The following is an 18,721-nucleotide window of genomic DNA, read 5'->3' on the forward strand; positions in this document are numbered from 1 at the left end:
GTATCAGTTGATCCCAGGTGCCACATACACTGCACCTTCTTCCATTGTCTCCTGTCGATGAATTGATTTCCAGTCTCTTCCACCTCATCGCAGCTTAAATAACTGCACTCTGGCTGAGGGCTGACTGGGGGAACTTCTCAGTGCTTTAACTTTGCTTTGGGCTTGGTAGGAGCACGAGGCTTCATCCCTTTGGCTTGGCCCCCAGCAGAAGGTGGGCCAGTGGCAGGTTTCCAAGTGGTTTGGTGGAACTGAGCTTGTACCCCTACCGGAGATTAAAACCCGAAGAAACAAAAACCCAGAGAAACTGTGTTAGGAAGTAGCAGAAAAAAAAACCCTCAGGGATGACCAATGTTTAAGACACAGGGGTTTGGCATTTTGGAGACCAGAGCTCCCAACAGACATGCCTCTTCGAATAGAAACATCCTTTAGCTTTTGATCCTGACGGAACTATTACAGACTGCCCCCATCTCTACTTTGCAGTTGCCTGAAGCATTTGCTTGTCCATGTCCAGTTCGCTTCCATGCTTGCAAATTATGTTTAATCTGCAAAACAGTTAGTACTATAAACTGGCAGCCAAACGCCTCTTCTCTCAAAGACGTGAAAACTGCAGTTAAAGGTGACACAGGTACCATGACAGGCCTTCTGGTCTGGGTTAGGATTCAAAAAGCAGTGTCTTCTGAACCTCTGTTTTCCCACTGCTGCCAACAGCTGGAGAAAGGGTCTGGTTTTGATCAGCTGGATGATCAATGCTAACTACCACGATCCAGTACAGGATGTTACACCTCAGGCTTCAGATTTTGGGCCCAACACAAAGGACTGGATAACCTGCCTCCTGCCATTGGACTGACTGCCGTATGGCACATCCCCTGGCTTCTCAAGCTCTTCCCCAGCAGTCCTCTCCTGGCCACTCTGCTGTAGGCCGCTACATGGTCTCAGGGAACCACGTTCTGGGTCCACTCTGGCATCTCCCGTCAATGAGGATACAGAGATGCTCGCCCAGCACACTGTGCTCCTCTCCCCTCTTCTGGTCTCTCTGCATTGTCCTTTCCTCATCTCCAGCCACTGGTTTTGACCTTCAGGCAGATCTCCGCTGCTTGTAAAACTCCCCCGTCAACAAGATGACCACGTCCTCCTGATCCTTCTCAGTGTTGGGAACTTTGGTCTGGAAGCCAAAACAGAAAACACAGGAGGAAACAGGAGGAGGAGGAGGAGTTGGAGGCAACAGGAGGCATCAGGAGGCTTCACCAAGGGCAAGTCTTGCCTGACCAACCTAGTGGCCTTCTATGATGGACTGACTACATCCGTGGACGAGGGAAGAGCTACTGATGTCATCTATGTGGACTTCCGTAAGGCTTTTCACATGGTCCCCCACAACATCCTTCTCTCTAAATCGGAGAGATATGGATTTGATGGATGGACTATTCGGTGGATAAGGAATTGGCTGGATGGTCGCATCCAGAGGGTAGTGGTCAACGGCTCGATGTCCGGATGGAGATCAGTGGGACGAGTGGCGTCCCTCAGGAGCCCATATTGGGACCAGTACTGTTTAATGTCTTCGTCAATGACATAGACAGCGGGATCGAGTGCACCTTCAGCAAATTTGCAGATGACACCAAGCTGAGTGGCGCAGTTGACACACCTGAGGGATGGGATGCCATTCAGAGGGAACTGGACAAGCTTGAGAAGTGGGTCCTCGTGAACCTCATGAGGTTCAACAAGACCAAGTGGAAGGTCCTGCACCTGGGTCGGGGCAACCGCCAGTATCAATACAGGCTGGGGGATGAAGGGATGGAGAGCAGCCCTGCTGAGAAGGACTTGGGGGTACTGGTGGATGAAAAGCTGGACATGAGCCGACAACGTGCACTTGCAGCCCAGAAAGCCAACCGTATCCTGGGCTGCATAAAAAAATAAGCGTGGCCAGCAGGTGGAGGGAAATAATTCTGCCCCTCTACTCCGCTCTGGTGAGACCCCACCTGGAGTACGGCATCCAGCTCTGGAGTCCTCAGCACAAGAAAGACAGTGACCTGCTGGAGCGGGTCCAGAGGAGGCCACAAAAATGATCAGAGGGATGGAACACCTCTGCTGTGAGGACAGACTGAGAGAGTTGGGGTTGTTCAGCCTGGAGAAGAGACGGCTCCAGGGAGACCTTATTGCGGCCTTTCAGTACTTAAAGGGGGCTTATAAGAAAGATGGGGACAGACTTTTTAACAGGGCCTGTAGCGACAGGACAAGGGGGAATGGCTTTAAACTAAAAGAGGGTAGATTCAGACTAGATATAAGGAAGAAATTTTTTGCCACGAGGGTGGTGAAACACTGGCACAGGTTTCCCAGAGAGGCTGTAGATGCCCCATCCCTGGAGACATTCAAGGTCAGGTTCAACGGGGCTTTGAGCAACCTGATCTAGCTGAAGATGTCCCTGCTCATTGCAGGGCGGTTGGACTAGATGACCTTTAAAGGTCCCTTCCAACCCAAACCACTCTGTGATTCTATGATTCTATGAAACAAGAGGAGGAGGAGGAAGAGAAAGAGGAGAAGGCCCCAGGAGGAAGACGAGGAGGAGGAGGAATAGGAGGCATAAGAGGGGGAGGCAGAGGAGGAGGAAGAAGAGGAAGAGAAAAAGGCAACAGGAAGCATCAGGAGGCAACAGGAGAAAGAGGCAAAAGGAGTCAGCTGGAAGAAACGGGAGGAGGAGGAGAAGGTGGAGGCAGTGGAAGAGGAGACAGAGGACGAGAAAGAGGAGGAAGAAGAGGAAGAAAGGGAGGCAACAGCAGGCAACAAGAGGCAAGAGGAGGAGGAGACAAAAGGAGGTAAAAGGAGGCAACAGCAGGAGGAGGCAACAGGAGACAAGAGGAGGAGGAGGAGGAGGAGGAGGAGGAGGAGGAGGAGAAGGTAACAGGAGGCCAGAGGAGGCAATAGGGGGTTCCTAGAAAGGCTGTCCAGTTCTGCAGCCCTTGGGGTGTTCCTGTCATGGGCTTCACCATCTAACACCAAGGCTAGGCTCTTTGGTCCCCCGGGTGCTGCATGTTGCAACAGTGTGGTTTTCCCTCCCGCTGTTGCTGGCATGGACCTCATAACCGGGGGTATAGCGCCTTCTCCATTAAGGACATCCCGGGCAGCCAGTCTTGCTGTCCACTCGGAAAGCCCGTCCGGAGCATTCCAGGGATGGGAGGGGTTAGAACCCTGTGTTCCTGGCAGCTGTCTAACAGCATGTAGTACTGGGAGGGGGTCAGGCTAGCAGGAGCATTCCCTGGGGGTTTTTGGAGGATCCCAAGGGGTTGCTGAGAGATGGGGCTGGTGAGTGGGCATCCCAGGATGCTATTGAAGTTCTCATGCGAGGTTAGCAGGGTTGCTGGGTCATTCCAGAGAAGCCACTGGGGTCTCTAGGTCAGCCCAGAGGAGCTGTTGTGGTGTCTTGTGCATCTTGTGGAGGAGGAGGGGGCACTGTGGCCCTTGGCAGTTGCCCACAGGTCACCTTGGGAGACAGAGCCCCTCCATGTCGGTGTGGAGCCTGAGGGGCCCAGCCCCAGGCAGGATACTGCCGTCTCTGCCCGCTCCCAGAGGAACCCCCCTTCCAGCGTTGGACAAGGGAAGCCCGTTCCTACCCACAGGATCACACCCAAAGACCACCCTGTCCCACGAGTGCAAGAGCCGCCCAGCCTGCCGCAAGCCCCCCAGGCGCCCTTTGATGCCAAGGCCCCGGCTGCCCATCAATGGCACCGGCAGCTCTGCTGCCTGGACGGCCCACTGCACTGGGGGGGGGGCCAGGGGTCCGGGCAGGCCTGGGCTGCCCATGAGGAAACGGGCATCTTGTGCTCCCCTGCAAAAGCGGGTGGCATGGCTGGGAAGCTGCAGAGCCCCGCACCGCCCCAGCACAGCTTGGCCCTGCGCCAGCGTGGGGCACCCACTGGCCAGTGAGGTGGGACATGTGGGGCTGCGCTCCATATGCCCTGTGTCCCCATCCTGCCATGCTGGGACCCTGCTATGGGCCGTGCCGCCCAGTGCCCGCAGTGCAGCCTATGCCCCTGTGCAGGGACCTTCCTGGACCCTGCAGGCCACTGTAAGACAAGGAAGGGGCACACTTCCATTTCAAACTAGGGAAGTCAAGGCAGAATCAGCACGGGTGAGAAAAAAATGGTCTTTGTTAACCAGACGTACCCCTGGGCCCCTGACAGCACGTCTGGGCTACTGGGTTTTTCTTCCTGGCGTACGAAACAGTTGCAAGAGGAGAAACACTGACGGAAGCAGCTGTCCCATGGGGCGGGAGCAAAGCCCCCTTTCCAGCACCCTTTCTTGTTTCCCGGGTATGCCCAGGAGAGCTGGAACCCTGCCCGGCAGGCCAGGCCAGGCCAGGCAGCTGCCCGGCACGGGAGCGTGGCAGGGTTTGGGAGCCCACAGGCATGGGGTTCCGCCGCCTGTAAGGGCGGCAGCCGTCTTGCCCCAGGGGAGCCCACAGGGTCTCCCCGCCCTACTCAGCCCTGGGGAGCCCCAATGTGATGTCAGAGCCGCCGCTGTGAGGTCAGAGCTGGCTGCCTGCACAGCCCTGTGGCGCGTGGGGAAGGAGCCCACAGCTGCTGTGTGGCTGTTGCCCTGGGCAGGCGCGCTCCTGCTGGGGGGGGCGGCGTGGGGCTGCTGCCGGAGCTGTTTTTGCCTGGGCAGGCCACACTGCTGCGGCTGAGGGGGAAGAGCTGAGCGGGGAGCCTGTCTTTGCCCAGAGATGGCGAGGAGAAAGGGCCCCCAGAGAAGATGCCAAGGGGCCTCCAAAGGCTCCTTGGGGAACAAGGCTAACCAACAGCCAGCAGGGGAGGCAGCGGGGCCGAGCCGCTGCCAGACGAGTAGGTACGAAACGGGCTGCTCCTGCCCAGGGCGTCACGTTGGGGTGGTAGCACGGACGTGGTGTAACACGGTCAGTGGGGTGCGCAGCAGCATGGGGAAGCCAACAGAGGTTTGCTGAAGAAGAGCCCCGTGGCTTGCGAAGCCCCCCTTCTGTGGGGATGGGTCTCGGCTGAAAGCCTGGCTCGCTCTCCCGGCCAAAAGCCAGTGTGCAGCAGGGCCTTTTGGGGAGGCGGTAGCCTCGTGCTGCAGGGGTCGGAGCCCAGCCCTGCTGCACGGGGAGATTTTGCTGCGCGGGGAGTCCAAGCCCCTGGGACCTGGGACTGGCCCCCTTGGGACGTTGAGGCACAGTCCTGCCTGGCTGAGGGGGGCAGCTGAGCGGGGAGAAGAGGGGTCGGGAGACCATCAGCGCCCAGGGAAGAGGTGGGGGGCTGCGGTGGGGGACAGCAGCCTGTGCCCCCTCCCCGAACGGCCACTGAGAGGTGCCTGCCGAGGGGCAGGATGGCGCCAGGGGCCAGGGAGCAGGGAGGGACAGGGTGAGAATTGGGCTGTGCTGCCGGGTGGGCTTCCCGAGGCAGGGGACCGCTGCTGCCAGCTCGCTTCCTCTTCTCCCACTGTGGGCCTGTAAAGCAAAGGATGGGGAAAGGCGGGGGGAACCCCTGGAAGCAGCCCAGCTGTGCTGCCCTCTCTCGCTGCTGCTGGAACGGTCCATCCTCTGGCAAGGGCCTCCGCTCAGGCTACCTCTGCCCACCTCGGCTCCTGCAGCGTGGGGACAGTGGGCAACCGGCATTTGTCTTTTTCCTCCCACAGGAACCTCTGCATGGAGGTGGAGCTGGTGGAACTGTCTTCGATGTCAACCGCCGGCTCAGCCACTCAAGGGCCTGCCAAGTGGCGTGACGAGGCCACAGAAATTGCAAGTAAGTTCAGCACTGCTGCTTGCTGTGAAGTCCTCTGGGGTGAACTTGGAGAGCTGCGCTGTGCCAGAGCTCTGGCCAAATGTCACAAGTGGCAGGAGAAGTGCAGGCTGCCCTGCTCTTTGGCCCAGGGAGGGAGAGTGTGTAGGACTCGGTGCCCGCCTCCCCACAGGGAGCTGAAACATGTGTGGCTGGGCATCCTGGAGAAGAGACCTCAAGAGACGGGCCTAACTTTTCTCTCGTTTCTTTGCCCAGGGACAGTCTTCAGCCTTACTTGCCATCTGGCAGGTGCCCTTGTCTCTCTGTGGAGACATCTGCTGAGCACGTGCATCTTCGCCGTGTACGTACTACTTGTTTCTGCTGTGGACAGGGGGGAGAAAGGGGATGTGTGAGGGCCGGTGCAAGCAAAGGGGAGAGCAGAGGGTGTTCCCCAGCCAGCAGCAGGGGGCTCCCACTCGGGCACCAAAGCTCGGGCGCTGCTCGTGCTGTGGCCATTCTCAGGGAGAGCCAAGAGCAAAGCCCCTCGGAAGTCTCACTCCCACGCATTTGCCGGAGCCCCAGACTTTGGCTGCGGTAGGACAAACTGCCACGTAGCCAGACGCTCGGGTGCAGAGCCAAGCCTCCGCAGGGGAAGGGTTTCCCCCGGCTCTGGCAAGGGAGAGTCTGGAGGTGCAGGTCTGGGAGGGCTCTGGGAGGAAAGCCAGACAAGGCTCCTGCGCTTCCCAGCTGTGCGGAAAAACACCCCCAAGAGAGATCTGTGTGATGGCAAGTGAGAACAGGCCTGCTTTCTCAGCCAAAGAGAGAGCAAAGTCCACACCAGAAAGACTGCTGAAAAGCAGTCTTCATTTGCTCGACCTCTTGACTTCCCTGGATAGTTTTCATTCCCTTTTGGAAGGTGCTCCTGGAGCCCTTCCTTTGGGGAAGATCTGCTGGCAGTGTTGAATGGCGTGGACAGAAATCGTGTTCCTCCTGTGTGCTGCTCTGTCAGCTCTCTGTCAGCAGCAGGCTTCCAAAACGGTGGCTTTCTGGCCTGAAAAGGGAAATCCACCCGTGAAAGGGTTTGCCCACGACTTGGTTCGTTGACAGCCACAGGACTCCCTCTTTTTCAGGCAAAAGATGGCCCTCCAGAAGAAGAGGTTCTTGAAAGTCTTCTTCTTGTTGCTCCCAGTGGCTCTTGGTGAGTTTTCGTGAGCAAACATCTGAGGGCGACAGCCTGGCTGTGCTGGATGCCAGCTTTCAGCTGGCCAGCTTTCCTTTTGGGCCAGTATGTGCGGAAACTCCCGTGGCCCAAGTGCTTCCCGAGTATGTCCTTGAGTGGGACTGGCTTTCGGACTAGCAGTAAGACTGGTAGTCTCCCAGCCATGCTGCTGCTCTGGCCACTGGACCAAATGGCTTGCGTAGTCTGCAAGTCTGCGAGCGAAGGGCGTAGGTATTTCCAAGCCTGAACTGGGGATTCCCAGGGGGGAGGGGCCGTGCAGGGGGACCGATGGAGAGGTACCTCTCCTAGCCCATGCAGCCTGGTCTCGGTGCTCACTGAAGCAGTGAGGGGAAATGGGGAATAGCTCTGGGGCAGCGAGCACACCTGAAGATCACGGCTGCGCAGTCCCCTCAAGCCGGGGCTGATGGCTCCCGGTCGGAGGTGCGTCCTCTCTCTGCGCCCCCACGTTCCCCACCTCCTCAGCTAACCTGCTGCCCCACCCCCAAGGCAACAGGGAGGAGACAACGCGACTGCAGGGATCGCTAGCAACCCCAGTAAAATAACTGTCTCTTGGTGATGTGAATTGCAGCTGGTGTTTACTGCGGGACCTCGCTGCCAGCGTGGACAATGCCGGCAAAGGGACTGAGAGAGGTCGGTGACTCTTGTGGGACAGGCACCTCCGGCAACGGAGCGTGGCTGACAGTGGCTGGATAAATCACGGGCTCTTCTGCTTCCACGCAGGGTGACCCAAAGAAGCAGCAGCTTTTGCCGTCTCTTCCTAGGGAACCCTCTCCTGGGAAGCCCCGGCGGCTCTGGTAGCGGATGCTCTAACGGAGCGTTTTTCCCTTTCAGGAGCTGACAAGGGTGTCTGCAGCAGACCTCAGGACCCTGCGGTAAGAGATGTTTCCTGAGCTGGAATTGGTTCGGTGCAGAAGCCTCAGCCGACCTCGTGCTACCTGCACTCGTTTTCCTAACAGCCAGGGCTCCCGTACTTCCCTCCTGCCTTTGCCTTTTGCTCAACCTGGTGCGGAAGGGAAGCACTCGCAAAGCAGGGAAAGCACATGTGTCTCTCCTCCTTGCTGAGCTCAGGTGCTCCCCAGAGGGGATGGGCCGCTCTCTGACAAGATCTGCTTTCCTGTTCCTGCAGGCACTCGAGCGCTTTGTTGGCGGAGCAAACCCAAAAGATGCAGCTTCTGCTGGAGGAGGTGGCTCAACTGAGGGCGGAGCTCAGCAGTGTGAAGGTGATCCTGCATTTTGGGGAAGGAGGCTTGGCTGGGCAGAACCCCCGAGAAAGCACTCCTTGGGGTTGTTGGTGGGGCCGGACTGCTGACCGCCGCAACCCAGCCTTTGCCCCAGGGGCTTGCTGGCTCAGCTTCTGCGCTGCACAGGCCCTCCTCCAGCCCCAGTTTAACCGAGCTGCTTCAGGCAGCGGAGGACTCCCGACAGACTTCCCTTGGCATGCCGACACCTCTGGCTGCTCTGGCCAGGCCCCTGAGGCAGTGGTGAGACCCAGGCACGCTCACGGCGCCAGCCATCGCTGGCAGGGCCTGAGCCCATCTCCCAGCTGACCTGGAGAGCGTGGAAGGTGGGGAGGAGGGTGTGGGGACCCTCGTCAACCCACCTCGGGGACATGGTCGTGGCCGTGGACACAGATACGGTTCCTCAGTCCTCGCGGCTCACGTCAGCAGCAGAGAGTCTTGCAGCTCTGTGGACTTGAGACTGGGCTTGCCTTGCATTTCTGACACTGACCCTTTGCCTCTGCGGACGCTAGTAGCCATGCCGAACTGCCCGCTGATGTGATCCTTTTCTGTGTTTGTTTATGGCATGCCCAGGAAGTTCAGAAAGTGAACCAGGCGGCGTCCGAGATGGCTTCGGAAGTCTACGTCCAGATGTCTGACTGGGCCCTGAAAAGCTCTGGTATGGACACAAGCAGCCCAGTCTCCTTGGCCTGCGCTTGTCTGTAGCACTCCCCAAAGGAGCCTGCGCTCCAGGCGCTGCTCTCCAAAGTGGGGGAGCTTAAACGCTTCATGGGGTCCAAGAGCAAGGCTGTGGCAGTGGCGCTCTCAGACTCCCAGTCCTGCCCTCGGCCTTCGCAGGGCTGCCTCTGGCACTGCCCCCGCACGTGTTCCTGTGCTGATGGAGGGGCTCTCTTCCTCTCCACTGCATTTGAAAAGGGAATGGCTGGGCCGTCCTTTGCTGCCCATGCAGCAAGCCCTCAGCTTCGGTCTGCTGTCATTCACGTGGGTGCCTGCTGTCTCCGAGAACCCTCAGACCTTCTCCTCGTGGCACTGTGAGAGAAGCAGCCACCAGGCACGTGGCTGCCATCATTCCCCTGAACAGCTGGGCACCCCCACCAGCGTGGTGATGAGGACAGGACTGACAGACGTGGAGCTGGCCCGCAACATCAGAAATAGTGTCTGAGCACCAAGTCCTCCTAGTCTGTGGCCTCTTGCAGTCACGTGCTCTCCCTTCCTTACAGGTGCCACCATCGACGTGCAGAGAACTTCCGAGACCTACAGCTGCAAAGAGAATTGGGGCTGCAGGGTTTTATGGTTCTTTCGCACTGCCAACCCTCCTGATACTATTTTGCAGGTATCGTAGCAGAAATCATCGGTGCCGGTTTCCTTCCTTCCTTCCTGTGAAGTTAGGGGCCGACCTCAGGGGCTCTCCCCTCAGTCCAGTGGTACTGCTCAAGCCCACAGTGTTGATCAGGTTCCTGAAACCAAAGCTCTAACACAGGGCTGGGCTTGCTAGAAATCAGTGGTTCCCCTCAGGAGGGGAACGGAGCTGAGCTGAGCCGAGCCGCTGCATCTTGCCCACAGTCCTCTGCCACAGCTGGGTGAAAGACTTTCTCCCTGGTGACCCCGTTTCTGCGCTCATCCCTAACAGCACCTTTTTGGGGGTGGGAGGCGGGAGCCGGGGGTGTGCCCTGCAGAGCCACTGGGCAGAGACGTGTTTCTGCTAGGCCCCTGACTAGGATGGTTTCATAACCGCTATTCTCCTCTGCTCCGTAATACTGAGAGCCCCCTTTGTCAGGCAGGGAAGAAGGCCTCCTGCTTCTGTCCATTTCCTCACAGGCGCCTCATTTTCGAGGCACCACAGACACACCGGCGCCTACGCTTCAAGCTGCATGGGCAGTTGTGTTGGCCCCAACACTCCCTCACACTTCATTGCTCTCGCGTTCTGGTTGCAGCCGGATGTTTCCCCAGGAAACTGCTGGCCTTTACAAGGGCATCAGGGCCAGGTGGTCATCAGGTTGCCAGCACAAGTCCATCTCACTGCCGTCACTGTGCAGCACATTGCCAAAGAAGTCTCTCCATCTGGGACCGTCATCAGCGCCCCCAGAGACGTCGCTGTCTTTGTAAGTCTCTGCTGGGCGCTTCTGGCGGGGATCTGGCCCGGGGGGAAAGCCGTGACAGGGTCTTGCTCGCTTTTGTGCATCCTCTGAGGTTTGTGCCCTGCTCTCTCCTGAGCACTGCGGTGCGCTAGCAGGGTACTTGAAGGGCTCTAGAGGTTTCATCCCTCTTAAGGCTTGTTCTGGCCAAGCACCTCAGGGTTCTTGACCAAAACTCAAGGCGGAGACTCAGCTCCACCGTAACCAGTGCTAGACTGCTGCTAGAGCCCCAGGAGAGGGTGGGTAGATAACAGGGCTGATGCAGCGCGTACGTTGCCTCTTTGTCGGGACGAGTCTGAGCTGCTCTCCTTGTGCTTTGCCCCTGAGGGAGTAGACGCGGACGGAGAAGAGGAGACTCTCCTTGGGACATTCACGTACAACGTGGCGAAAGAGCTCATTCAGACCTTCCCTCTGAAGGTACGGTCCACGCGCGGGGGCAAGATGCCAGGGAGCCAAAGAGGTTTGCCTGCAAGTCCATGGCAGGAAGAGCGTGAATGCTTTCTCCCTGGGCAGAGGGGCCCAGACCACCGCCGAGAGAGACCTGGCGGGCTTGGGAGGGCTGAGTAGCACACGGTGGTGGTAGCAAAAGGATAGCGAGGGCAGGGTCAGGCCCGTGGGAGCACAAGTCCCGAGAGATTCCCCGGCTGGACCCACTGCCTTCAGCAGAGCCAGCTGCACACACAGCCACTCCACCCGAGCAACGTCTTTGTGCCGTGGAGAAACAGGGACGCCTGGCGGCGAAAGCCATTGGGCAGCACCGTCGCTCCATCCTGTGGCCTGCTGGCAGGCTGGCCAGCGTCCTCTCCTCCCAACATCGCATGCCCCTTCTCTCCTGGTGCTCTCACGCCTGCCAGGAGGAAAGCAGGCAGAGCAGACAGCGGGAGCTCGGTGGGGTTGCACACCAGCTGCCCCACGCATAGGAGCACCTCCCCGGCCTCTCTGTCAGCACAGAGCAAGCAACAGAGGGAAGGGGCAGAGGGCAGGGAGACTGAGCCCCAGCCGGGCCGGCATGCAGAGGATGCCAGGTGCCTTCCCCCTTCCCGTGTCCCCAGCCTCCCCAGCAGACCCGCTACCAGCAGCGAGCCTCAGATTTCCACAGCCGCTCCCACCCACTTTCAGGAGCTTGTTCCTCAGCAGGAGCAGGACTGGCAGGGGGAGAAACATTGATTGCATTGTCGCTCATAACACCCCCCGTTTCCTTTTCCCTCTTTCCTTCACAGAACGCGCCGCTTCCCAGAGCCTTTTCATACGTCAAACTTCTTGTGAAGAGCAACTGGGGAAACCCAGCGTACACCTGCATTTATCGAGTGCAGGTTCATGGGAAGATGGCAAACCAGAAAGCCTGGACTGAAACCAGAGGAAAAGAAGAGGGACAAACATAATAAAGAAGAAAAAGCGTGTGTGTGGGGAAAGATGTGGCAATTCGGATCGGTGTAGAGGATTGGTCTCCAAAGTGGGGTGCGCAAGAAGATCCATTGAGGGGAGGCCGGGCGCATGTGGAAAATGTTAGAACTTCTACTTAATTTTTTCTTAAAAATGAGGGAGATAGTAAGCGTTCCTAAGATTTAATCTAGAGAGGAGAGGCCCAGCCTGGCACCGCTCCTTCTCCCGCCGCCCCGGGAGGCTCCGCAAGTGGCACCAGCCTAGGGCACGCAGAAGGGCCCGGCTTCAGTTTACAACAGGGAGACTGCCACCCGCCGCCACAGCAGGCGCCGCAGGAGCTTTCCCAGGAGCCCGCCCACCTTCTTCCTGGCTTCTCAGCCAATGGCGCCCGCCAGGCGGTGACAGGCAGGGCCTCCCGCCAGCCACTGCAGCGCCCTTCTCTGGCCCCGCCCCACTGCTACCCCGCTGCCACGGCAACTGGGCAGCCTGCAGGCGCGGGTTGCGGGGCGAGCAACAAGCCTTGGGACAACTCTTTGGGGCTCCCAGGGCCGGGGGTGGGGAGCTCCTCCCTTACTTTCCCGATAGTGGGGCCGGAGGAGCAGATGGAACAATTTGGCCTGGCACCTTCCCAGCACCCAGGCTGTCGGTTTGTCGGTTAACCCGTAGTTTCTGTAAAACGGGTGTGGGGAGCCTGTCTGACTGGCCTGTCGGAAACCCCATGCCTCACCCCAGGAATGTCCCCGTCCTAGATCTTGCTACTCTCTGTTGGGAGGTCCTTTTGTGTCACATTGATTAGTGTCGACGGGGAATTTTCACCCCTTGTTATTCTGACCTCCCTTTGGCATTTGGACGACCCTGACCCGTCTTTCCTTTTGACGGACCAGCGTCTCTGGGGTTCCCAGGAAGGCTGACCAGTTCTGCAGCCCTTGGGGTGTTCCTCCACCATCTAACACTAAGGCTAGGCTCTTTGGTCCCCCGGGTGCTGCATGTTGCAACACTGTGGTTTTCCCTCCCGCTGTTGCTGTCATGGACCTCATAACCGGGGTATAGCATCTTCTCCATTAAGGACATCCCGGGCAGCCAGACTGTCGCGGAGGCTCATGTCATCCAATTAGGCGGGTGATAGATTGAAAAATAAACTTTATTTTAACCAAAATTGTTTAGCAGAAAACTAACTAGAAATGAGGCGTCAACACTCCGACAACATCAGTAAACCACAGGTTCAGGATGGCGTAGGAGGGATTAATACTGCACAGCCGGCTTTAGAAATGCGGATCCAAAATGTGCACAATCACTCAGCTATAAGATGAGGGCTCTCAACCTCGAGGAGTTTCCTTGGGTGGCGTCCCGACCCAAGGGGAGAGTCCCTGACTGCAGACCCGCTGCTCCGAGGAGGACCGGCTCAACTTGCCCTCCGGCGGGGCTCCATTTATACCCTAGTCGAATCTGATCTGTGGTCAATTCGAATTGGCTGAGGGCCTTAACTTGCTTTCTCCTCGCCCGAGGTGTATACATGACGGTAATTACTGGCCCAAGGTGTGTACGTGATGGTCAGCACTCACCACCTTAAAGGCGCGAACGTAAGGGCGTGAAAAGTAAGGACGCAGTGGTCTTAATGCCCCCAGTCTTTGTCAGGGCGGGTGCACCTGCCACACAATCCAACCCGTGACCACAGTCACGTTTCGACTGGTTTCCCTGGAGTGGTGGTACAGTCACCTCTTGCCTCCAAAGTTAAAAGGGAGCGCAGTCTTGGTGAGTTCAGTGCTCACTGTGAATCATCATTTCTCAGTTGTTTAAGGTCGTACTGGAACATCAATTATACGAATAGATTTTGAGGGAGTATACTCCATGGCTAATACAGTTTTCGTTATTGCGCACTTAACACCTTTTATAACAATACAAATCACAACAATCACAACTACAAGCATTATCAGAGATTGGAGAGGACTGGCTAGCCATCCTGACAAAGAAAACCCAAACATACCAAAAACTTTCCCCAACCAATTAGTCCCTAGTGCAGCAACACTTGCCTCTGAGTCCTTTGCTACTTTTTTTCATTTTGTTGATCTGGTCTTGAAAGGGTACCGACATGTTCAGGATGTGGACATAGCACTCATTTTCCGATAGGCTCAGGATTCCACAGACACCTTTCTTCTTTAACAGCATCAGATCTAATACGGCTCGGTTTTGAATAGGCGTTCTACTGGTATGTTGTGGTTGATTATCTAATAGCCCCAAACTATCAGACGTGGCGTTGGCCAAGGCTGACAGCTGCAGGCCCAGTTCCAGAATAGCCTGCCGGTTCCGTACCGGAGCAATTCCCATCCCAAAACCTGATTCCAGCCACCATCCTGTTTGTGTTGAGGCTTCCCGCCATTCCCCCCGCAAGCCCCTTGGGCTGTCATCCCACCACTTACGTGGCATGGATCCTTCCCAATAAATGGGACACAGAGAGAACACGGCTAATGTGCAGGCTAGTCCTGGGATGGTTGCGTAGAATCGGGAATATGTGTGGCCGTCAGAACATGCCCACGCTAAGTTAGGAGGTGCAGGGACAAAGGATGTTTGGCATGAACCTGGCACGGTAGTAAGGGGACGACAGTAATCTTTCTTACTACAGTCTAGGGCAGAGGGCCACAAGTAACTGGTAGTGCTACATAGGCAGCCCTGTATTAAAGCTTCCTGAGCAGGAGGATATAGCCGTAACGGTGGCATTTCATCTATGTCTTTGCACCTGATCTCTGCCTGACAGTTCCAGAGCGGAGATTTCCCTACCAGGAATACCTTTTCCCGGTACCAGCTGGGCGCATAAGTGTGTCTAGCCCACGTGCAGTTGAGGGGGCAGTCCCATGAATTTCGATTACACACGCTGGGACATTCGTTATTATCCTTTTCAGGGTGTTTGATGCACCATGAGGCATTCAGTGGTTTTGTATATTGTAGGGAGAGGTCATCGGTGCTCCAGCAGACACTATATTTGGTAGCTCCCCATGGAATTTCGGGGCATAGTGTAGTGCCATTCCAGCTCCAGCCCGTGGCCTCATGGGTAGGTTGAAGAACATAATCACATCTGGCATTCCATACCAAACTAGCATTTACTGTGCCCGGCTACCAACTGTAGACAATATAAGTACAGCCTCTTCCCTCGATCTCCCTAAAGCTCCTACTATAATTATTATTAATTATATATTATTGCTCCCACGTGAGCTCGAGGGCTAGCGATATGTTCATGTCCTGCACAAAAACTGGTAAAGGGTCTTCTGCTGACTTGGGTGTGGGCAGGCAAACCGTTACAGAGGTTAAATTCATCATTCGGGCAAATCCCACTATCGTTTTGCTACCATATTGCTGTCCAGGTCCTGGTTGTTTCCATTGGTCACTGTCACCATTGCCAGTACGAGCACCAAAGCAGACTGCTTTTCCATCGTCCTGTAAGAAAACACAGAGCTGGGCCTCGGGCCTGAAACCGGGCTTCAGGGTTAGAAGTCAGGGATTATCCACCGAGCACTAATATGGTGGGGTTTTCTGCTCCCGTCCAGAGTTCCTAGGCATATAAGCCTCTGGTTTTTGCCAGGGTCATGGGTACAATGCCAATGGAGGGTAGCTTCACCATTACAGGTTGGTCCACGTCCGTCCGTGGTGGGAACTGGTCCTTTTGTATCGCCCAGTATAGGGGTCGTCACCCGTTAACAGTCTCATAGTGCAAAATGCTCGAATTCTGGGGTTTCCATAACTTCCCCAGCGGCTGTTAACAATAAAGACCGCCCGTGGTAATCATATGTCCCAGTTGTGGCATCAGACATCGGCATGTCTTTTAATCAAACCATTGGTTCGTTCGACTATACCGTTAGCCTGAGGATTATATGGTGTATGGAACACCCATTTGACGCCTTCCCCGCGAGCCCAGTCTTGCACCACTGTGGCCGTAAAATGTGACCCATTATCACTTTGATGATACACACGGGGGTGTGTAAAATACTAAACCACTTTCTTAACGCTTGGACCGTCCGATCTCCGGTGGCGGTGCTAACAGCTGTAGCCATGGTCAGTCCTGACACCACCTCTACTCCTACCAAGATGTATTTCTTCCCATGGGATGGCCGCAAAGGACCAATATAATCCAATAATGTAAGGACTGCTTCACATATTCTCATGGACACTGGCCATCCCTGGGACCCACACTCGTAATAGAGGTCTGCTTTCCCCGAGTGGCCTCGCTTAATGTGCAGCCACTCAGCCAACCGTCCCCAATCTTCCTTTTTGCTATCTACTACCTTAATTTGGGCTAGGTGATCTACCTGTTGACTCCATTTTGCAGCGGTGGTCCCATTTCTTGCATGGCCTTTTACCCATCCCACCTTTAGGGGTCGTGATCCGCCTATTTCTAACAATCGCTGCCGGTCTCCAGCTCTCCAGGCTTCTGTACGGCCTGCTTCCCACTGATTGGATTCCCATTGGCATATCCACTCTGTGGCACCCTTATAGGTTGCGTAGGAATCAGTGTAAATTTTGGCAGCACCATTCTCTGCTGCCAGCAGGAGGGCGCGCAACTCCCCTACCTGTGCGCTACCTTCCCGCTCCTCTGTAATCGCTTTCCCGGTACCAATTTCCAATGCCCCTGCTCTATATTGCCACCTGGATCCCACTCAGTGGGCAGGTGCATCTGTGAACCACACTCCCTGTATACCTGAGCCTGTGGTCAGTTCGGGTGCCTCTTTGATCGCGGAAGGTTTATAGGGTTGGCCCAGCAAAACCGGATCCAGATTCACAGCTTGTTGGAGCTTAGAGGCTTTGACCGGGCCCTCTCTTAATGACAGTAACTGACTAACTCCCTCCAGATAGGCATACCACTTCCGTATCGTGTGATCCCTTGAGGATAGAATTTAGCAGAGGAAAAGGGCCTCGTACTATAATGTCTTGCGAAGTACGTAACCTCTCCGCCTCCTTAACTGCCCTGGTAAGTGAGAAGAGTCCCTTCTCCCACTCTGAGTACCGTTGTTCAGCTTCCTTGAATGAGGTAGAAGAGAATAATAAAGGTCTAGCCGGCCCCCTCGGTCCCTTTTGGAATATACCGCAATAGGAGGCATGTTCTGCAGACCCCCATTCTGCCCTCAACGGGTCTTGTGAGTGTAGTGGGCCTAGCCTCCGACAGGTCTTAAATTCATCCTTTAGGACATTAAGGGCCTCTGTATGTCGTGGAGTCCAATCCCATTCCTTATTCTTTCGGAGCAAGTCATATAAAGGGCGAGCATTCACCGAAAAACCCCGGTGTATGTTCTCTCCAATAGCCCACTGTACCCAACAGTGGCTGTAATTCTGTCTTATTGCCTGGAGTTTGCCCTTTCTCAATAGCCGGTAGAGTGGCATGGGGCATCGCAACTGCTCCAGCTATCCACCAAGCTCCTAGGAATTTAATTTCGTGTCCGGGAACTCGACATTTGGAAGGTGGAATGTCAACTCGTTCTACATGGCTTCGGCCAGTTGCTCTACCTGTTCTTTATTATCTCCACCAACTAGGATGTCGTCTACGTACTGACATATGTGGACGCCTGACAGCACCTTCACTGTGTCGGGGAGTTTGGCCAAGGCATTGTGGGCAATAGCGGGGGAGTGTTTGTATCCTTGTGGGAGTCGATTAAAGGTGTATCGCGTCCCTTCCCAAGTAAAGGCAAACTGAGGCTTATCCTCTTCTCCTAGTGGGATCATGAAAAACATACCCTTGACATCCAGGGTGGCCATCCACGGGTGGGCAGCTGCCTGTATTGCTGTTACTATGGAGGTTAGACTTGGGACGGCAGCCGTTAGCAGCGGGGTATTATTGTTTCACCTTCGCCAGTCAATCGTTAGGCACCACCGCCCATCTGGCTTTACGAACTGGCCAGACTGGAGAATTATAGGGGGAGCGTGTGCGACTTATGATCTGTCTCTTCTCGAGGTCGCTAATTACCTCTGACATGCCCCGTTTAGCTGCGGTTGGTAGCGGATATTGAGAAACATAGGTTACTTTAGATTGCGGTCGTGTGGGAGCAAGCTGCAGGGTCCTAACATGGACGGCCTCTGCTCCTCTACCTCCAGAACTCCACACCTTGCCATTAGGTAAATACCACCGCTTGCCCACTAATACATCAAATCCCAATATATTTCCCTCATAAGGGCTTGGAGCCACCTCCACGGCCATCATTCGCTTTTCTCCAGGTAGCCAAAGTTGAGTCCGAGCTATGGGACATTTTTCTGCTGCACCCGCCACCCCTATTCTGTTTATCGTCTTTCTCGATGGTTTAATTCCTAACTCATCGGCTTGTTGCTTATTTAGAACACTAATTTGGGCCCCTGTATCAATTAAGAACTCTAAACTTGTTCGCTTCAGACCCACGGGGGTACGTATATAAGGTTCCTCGTCAGCAGACCATTGGCAGGAATTCACCATGCGGAGTGGGCGGCCCGAACCCCAAACCGCGGCTTCTAGTTTTTTAACTTGTTCAGTTCCCCTTGCAGGGACGCAAAAGGGTTAATTGTGTCTGTGCTATTGTGAGGGAGGGTGGTTGCCCGCGTTTTCCCTTGATCTTTGGTTTTCCCCTCAAGCAATTCCACCAGTTTCTGGCTGTGGTTGGTGGGCTGCCCGTGCAGCATCGCCCGGGGTACTCCCAGCACCAACGCTTTTCGCCAAAGGTCGTTCCTTCCCGGATCGTGGGCTCGAGCCGGTCTATCTCGGGAAGGTGCGGGCTCCCCGCGGGGAGGCCGTCCGGGGTGGGGGTTTCGGCTGGCTTGTCGAACCCTCCTATTCCCGCCCGTCCACGCCACTGCCTGGATCAGTCCACCCCCTCTCATGCCCGTGAGGGACTATATGTCGTGTAACGTCTCCGCCCAAGTCAGCACGTGCGCGGGCGCGTTCTGAGGGTTTTGCCAATTGTGTTCTATGGCCCTCTGGATCCTTTCTCTGAGGGACTGAATGTGTATTTTTAGGGCGTCTGGTAGCCCTCTAATGAGAGGTCTAACGTGGCT

General features: G+C 56.0%; 1 protein-coding gene across 2 annotated transcripts in view; it reads left to right on the plus strand.

Annotated features, from left to right (window-relative positions):
- The window catches only part of LOC143170197 (sperm-associated antigen 4 protein-like), a 69,930-nt gene extending 59,183 nt beyond the window's left edge, over nt 1-10,747 (plus strand). Inside the window, exons 7-9 of one of the 2 annotated variants that reach the window (XR_012997017.1) lie at nt 9,422-9,534; nt 10,136-10,303; nt 10,664-10,747. The gene's annotated coding sequence lies outside the window, so the exon portion shown is untranslated. Of the gene's footprint in view, nt 1-5,640; nt 5,734-9,421; nt 9,535-10,135; nt 10,304-10,663 lie in introns of those variants that run through there. The other variant, XR_012997018.1, reaches the window with a different exon arrangement.
- The last annotated feature ends 7,974 nt before the right edge of the window (nt 10,748-18,721 follow it).

This window comes from Aptenodytes patagonicus, chromosome 22 (genome assembly GCF_965638725.1).
Source record: "Aptenodytes patagonicus chromosome 22, bAptPat1.pri.cur, whole genome shotgun sequence".
In the NCBI taxonomy this organism is placed as follows: domain Eukaryota; kingdom Metazoa; phylum Chordata; class Aves; order Sphenisciformes; family Spheniscidae; genus Aptenodytes; species Aptenodytes patagonicus.